The sequence below is a fragment of the Nanorana parkeri genome, unplaced genomic scaffold (genome assembly GCF_000935625.1).
Source record: "Nanorana parkeri isolate BGI_ZX_2015 unplaced genomic scaffold, ASM93562v1 scaffold7, whole genome shotgun sequence".
NCBI lineage: Eukaryota > Metazoa > Chordata > Amphibia > Anura > Dicroglossidae > Nanorana > Nanorana parkeri.
Window position 1 is genome coordinate 1,157,593 of NW_017306275.1, and position 6,111 is coordinate 1,163,703.

Below are 6,111 nucleotides of genomic sequence, written 5' to 3' on the forward strand. Positions count from 1 at the left end.
ATAGTATTTGTGGTTGAATAAAGACACAGGTCCATCAAGTTCAACCTATTGCGTGTATGTATGTGATTCTGCATGTGTATGCGTATGTACGAGCTCCTGTAGGGTACCTTTAAGGGTACCTGTACCCCTGTATGTTGTGGTTTCTGAGGAAGTTGTCCAAATGCTTTTTGAATGATTCAATACTCTCAGCTGATACCACTGCTTGTGGCAGCGAGTTCCAGACCCTAACCACCCTAACTGAGAAGAAGCCCCTACGCCCCTTGTGGTTAAATCTTTTCTCCACCAGTTTTAGGTGGTGGCCTCTAGTCTTTGTTACGGAGTTTACAGCAAAAGGTTTATTGCTGATGTTGCAATCACCATTGAACATTGTGTACATCAAAATCATATCCTCCCTTTATCTCCTCACTTCCAGTGTGAACATGTTTAAATTTAGTAACCTTGTCTTAGTAACGCACTGGACTTACCTGAGACCCCGCAGAGCTCACCTGAGAGTGACCCTGCAGAGCACACCATAGATCCCGCACAACCCATCTGAGACTCTATTGTGGGTTCTGCAGGGCCTCAGGTGGGCTGGTCGCTGGGGTCCCTTTCCCTGTACCTCCTCCCAACTCGTCTTACCTGCTGCTGCTGCTGGGGCCTGGCCTCCTCCACCCCCTCCCCCTCCCCGTCACCTCTGCCATGCCGCCCCTGGTGCAGCTGATACTCATGTAAGAGGCTGCCCAGACCCCTCACATGGGTACCGGCCGTACCCCCCCTGATGGGCGGTGTTCTATCAAAGTTTGTGACTACGTTACAATGTGTGACCGGTGATGTGGTCACACATTTCAATGTAATCCCGGCCATTTTTTTGGCGGTGGAATGTGTGATCGCCAATAGGTCAAGCATTCCAACGCTTTCTCAGCTGTTCCAGGGCAGATCGGCATCGCAGATTGTATGTGCAGGAGAACCGATCTGCCCTGAAATAGCTGTTCGGTCCTGAAATGTCACTTCTATCCGACTTTGTGAGTGCAATCTCACATTCCACCCCACTCACAAAGGTCACGCATTCCAACCTAGTCACAAACTTTGATAGGACAGCAGCCCTGTCTAATCATTTAATCAGAGAAATAGATTATAAAATAGGTAACATTACAGTGTAATGTTCCCCATTATAATCCACTTATCTATTTAAATGAAATAACAGCACACACTGTGCAGTTACACCGTACCAACCCCTCCCTCCGGATCCTCATTTGTACTCACCTACCAAGCCTCACAGCCAGCATCCTAGCAAGACGGTGTGCACTGCAGAGGGCGGGGCATGTGACACACACTTCTCCTCTCTTCCGCCTCTGACCCCTGCCCTAGACCAATCTGAAAAGGAGCCATTTATCAATGCTCTCGGGACACATTCCTGTAGCCAGTTCTCTATCAATGTACACAACATTTCATCTAGACCTCAGCTTGTCGCAGCCATAGGCAAGAACGCCAGTCATTTTTACATTTGACACCCTTTTTACCTCACTTTGTGCAGGCACAATGGCGGGTCCTTGTGGCAGACTCAATTCCTCTGATCTGGCACGTGCCATTTTTCTCTCTGGCGAGCAAGGACAAGACAGGCTACTTTTTCTCCTTCCTCAGTACAGTAAACCACAGTGATCCTCGGACATCTCTCGGTCTCCAGTTGCTTCGCACAGAATATTTAACTCTTTCTTCTCTGCAGTGATCGAGGTTGTAAATACCCTTTGGGGGCATTCTCATGGCAGATCATAGACGCAAGGGCAGAGGGTCAGGGGGCCTTGCCAGATTATCCTCAGCAAATGGCTGGGGGGATTGTAGTCTCTCCCCTAAAGGCTCTTAGTCCTCTACGTTGTCCCCAGTCTTAGTCTCTCCACCAGGCCTCCATTGCTTCCTTGGACGCACACCCCTCCTCCTGTCCAGCTGGAGACGAGTTTCCCGACACTCTGGCTGACTTCATGGGAGGACTCTCAGCTTTTTTTTTTTAGAGGCTGCAAACCACATAGGTTGTAAGTTGGCCTCCTTGAAGTATTGATACTCTCAGAATCCCTGTTGGGATTTATAGAACTTCTGGCCAGGACTTTCAGAAGACCCACCAGTATCTCTAATTGTACTCACAGGAGCCCTGCCAGTACTTCTAATGGCACGCACAGAATCCAGGTCAGTATTGCTAACAGTTGTCTCAGAATCCGTGCCAGAACAGAACATCCAGAGCGTCCTGAAATGATGCTGCGCATGTCTCCTCTAATTCAGAGGGTTATTTAAGCACTCTGGAAGTGGGGTGGCTTTCCTGTTTGTGCAAAGAGCTATAATACTGAAGTTGTTCACGTTTGTTGACCCAGACCACCTGGACAACTCTGCTTGCCGCTTGTCATGACCTCCGCCTGAACCCGAATATGCTTTCATCTCTTGCCTTGCCTACTAACTACATGTTGCCAACTTGGACTGCCTGACTCTTCCCTGCTAGCCACCTGTCTCGACCCCTGCCTGGAACGGACTACGCTCTCGTCTCCTGTCCACTGGCAGCTAACCCGGACCGCCTGGCCATTCTCTGTTTATCACCTGTTGGGACCCCCTGCCTAATCCTGACCACACTCTGGTCTACTGTTTCCACATTGGAGCCTTCCTGACCTCACTTATTCCATTGGAGGGTGATCCGGCAGACGGTGACCTGGTATCAACAAGCCACGAAACTCATCTCCACTACTAGGAGCTCTGGTGAAAACCGGCCGATGTTTATACTCCGCACATAAGGTTAGCTCATGCTACCTGCCAGGGGGTGTTGCCCAAATACTTGACATCCCCTCCAGAGTCTGCCTCTAACTTTCCCTGTGAAGCTGCCACACTTCCTGAAGAGGTGGTGGAGGATGATTCCCTTGCTGCTTCAGAGGAATTGGATCAGGAAAGAATCCTATCTGCAGAGATCTCTACAAAACTTAAGGATACTATTGATCTTTAATGACTTGGTTCACAAATGCATTCATTTAAAGCAGTCTGCTTCAGCTCGTCCTAAACTCTCCAGCTTAGGTTCTGTTAAAATGATCAATCTTGGTAAGACATTCCCTGTACACTTGCTTACCATGATAGCAATTTCTCGCCTTCCAAAACGCTTTGATTAGCAGTACCTGTTTTAAGATTTCCCTGTTTTCAAGGGCCTTGTAGACAAAAGACTAGAATCCTCTTTAAGCCTTGTTTTCCTTGGATAGGCCCATCATGCAGCCTGCTGTCTATCTGCCAAACCCTGGCTGTCTGGACTAAATGATTGGTTTGGATCCATTCTGATGAATGCATCTAGAGCTCCTGTCTGTGGTCCTTTGCTGCTGTGTTGACTGGTTGGCTGGTATGCTTCACCAAATCCATGGTATGATCCTATTTTCAGTACATATGAGAAGGATCCTCTGGCTCAAGTGCTGGTCTGCAGAACTTTATTGTTGCTCTCACCTCTGTGATGCAGGTTTCTGCAGTGTTAGCAGCCTCTCCTAGTTTTAAATAGGGATAAGATAATCCTAAGGCTTCGTTCACACAACGTGTGAATGTTCGTTTTGGGATTCCTGCAGCAGGAATCCCAAATATTTTGTTTGGCGGTGGCTGTTGCCATCCGTTCAAGTTAATGACCCGGTAGATGTGTCCAGGGATAGTGATCTATCCAAACCACATGACATTCTGGAAGGCTCCCATAGGAGTCTCCCTGACAGGTCCACCATTGCTAGGTGGATTAGACAAGTCATCATTCAAGCCTATAGTCTGAATAATACCGCCATCATAGTCCTGAGATCTGAAAAATTTGCTATTTTCTGTAAAAGATTCATTTTTACCTGCAGAGTGTGATTCCCAGAATGCTTATGGTGGTACTTATAAAAACATTGAAGTAAGTCCCATATTTGGTACACTTTCTCACAAACATTTACCTAGCATTCTTTAAAGTATCTTGTAAAATGCTAGAATTGGATGTTTGATCCAGAAACCAAGGTAGCCCCTTTCTATCTATCCTGCCTTCCTTCCCACAGCATGTCTTCAATTCACACAAATTTAAAGAAACCTTGTACAATCCCAATCCCAAAAAAAGTTAGGACGCTGTGTGGAATCTACATAAAAACAGAATGCAATGACTTGCAAATCTCATAAACCCATATTTTATTCACAATAGAAAATAGAATCACATTTTTAAACTATGAAAATGTAGAATTTTAAGAAAAAAATAAGGTAATTTTGAAATTGATGGCAGAAACACGTCTCAAAAAAGTTGGGACTGGGCCATATTTACCAGGGTGTAGCATCCCCTCTTCTTTTAACAACACTCTGTAAACATCTGGGAACTGAGGAGACCAGTGTAGTGATGGAATGGGGAGTGCATAAATATAATACATTCTGTGAAAATTGGATCTTCAGGAAACATCCAGGCAAACCTGTTTCTTTTCCAGAGAGTAGTGTTTAATCCAAAAACAAATGAACAGAAACAGCCCGACAGAGTAATAATCAAAATAAAATATCTAGATCTCAGATGACAAAGGCTCCATAAGAACCCACTCCACCCAGCATAGATTTCCAATCTACATATGCAACTACTCGTCTCTCTTCATGACTCTGAATTTCCCCAGTCACTTTAGGCTCTGAATTCATATATACGCTATATTGCCAAAAGTATTGGGACACCCCTCCAAATCATTGGATTCAGGTGTTGCAATCACCTCCATGGCCACAGCTGTGTAAAATCAATCACCTAAGCATGCAGACTGCTTCTACAAACATTTGTGAAAGAATGGGAGCTCAGTGAATTCAAGTGTGGTACCGTGATAGGTTGCCGTGTGTGCAATATGTCAATATTGCACACACGACAATAAAGTCCATCTGTGAAATTTCCTTGCTACTAAATATTCCACGGTCAACTGTGGTATTATAACAAGGTGGAAGCAACTGGGAACAACAGCAACTCCGCTATGAAGTGGTAGGCCACGTAAAATGACAGAGCGGGGGAAGCGCACAGATGCGCAGAAGTTGCCAAGTGTCTGCAGAGTTAATAGCTACAGACCTCCAAACTTTGTGTGGCCTTCAGATTGGCGCAACAACAGTGCGTAGAGAGCTTCATGGAATGGGTTTCCATGACCGAGCAGCTGCATCCAAGCCTTACATCACCAAGTGCAATGCAAAGCGTCGGATGCAGTTGTGTAAAGCACGCTGCCACTGGACTCTAGAGAAGTGGAAATGTGTTTTGTGGAGTGACAAATCACACTTCTCTGTCTGGCCATCCGATGGACGTGTCTGGGTTTGGTGGTTGCCAGGAGAACGGTACTTGCCTGACTGCATTGTGCCAAGTGTAAAGTTTGGTGGAGGGGGGATTATGGTGTGGGGTTGTTTTTCAGGGGTTGGGCTTGCCCCTTAGTTCCAGTGAAGGGAACTCTTAAGGCATCAGCATACCAAGACATTTTGGACAATTTCATCCTCCCAACTTTGTGGGAACAGTTTGGGGATGGCCCCTTCCTGTTCCAACATGACGGCGCACCGTGCACAAAGCAAGGTCCATAAAGACATGGATGAGCAAGTTTGGGGTGGAGGAACTTGACTGGCCTGCACAGAGTCCTGACCTCAACCCGATAAGAACACCTTTGGGGTGAATTGGAGCAGAGACTGCGAGCCAAGCCTTCTCGTCCAACATCAGTACCTGACCTCACAAATGCGTTTCTGGAAGAATGGTCAAACATTCTCATAGAAAACACAAAAAAGATCAAGCGCACTCCTGTGGGCAAACTTCAATTAGATGGCTGTTGTTTGTAGGTGTGCAAAGCTCCTCACTTCAGGGAGAGGACCCTGTCTATTCACAACTGCAGATAAAAACAAAAAGGACAGGAGCGCAACTACCAGAAGTGACGTGAATGGATTCGAATTGGCCTAGTGGATCTATGTAATGAGGAATGTTGCTGGATCTTTGTGTGTAGAATCTGGGTATATACGGCAATGATATGGCAAACAGACTTACGGTTAGAAGCTCCCCCGTGGTCCGTGTGGCGCCCTCCTTTGACAGATCCTGGGTCGAAGAGCCCCGGTGGTGTGAGAGGCTGATCTGTTGGGGGTGCGTGTCCGTATGGCCGCCCACGTTCTCGGCTGGCCGGGCCGAGC

The 6,111-nt window shown here is 46.8% G+C and overlaps 1 protein-coding gene across 1 annotated transcript in view; it reads left to right on the forward strand.

Annotated features, from left to right (window-relative positions):
* The window catches only part of SMCHD1 (structural maintenance of chromosomes flexible hinge domain containing 1), a 124,538-nt gene that overhangs the window by 114,473 nt on the left and 3,954 nt on the right, over positions 1 to 6,111 (forward strand). The gene's annotated exons all lie outside the window — the stretch shown is intronic.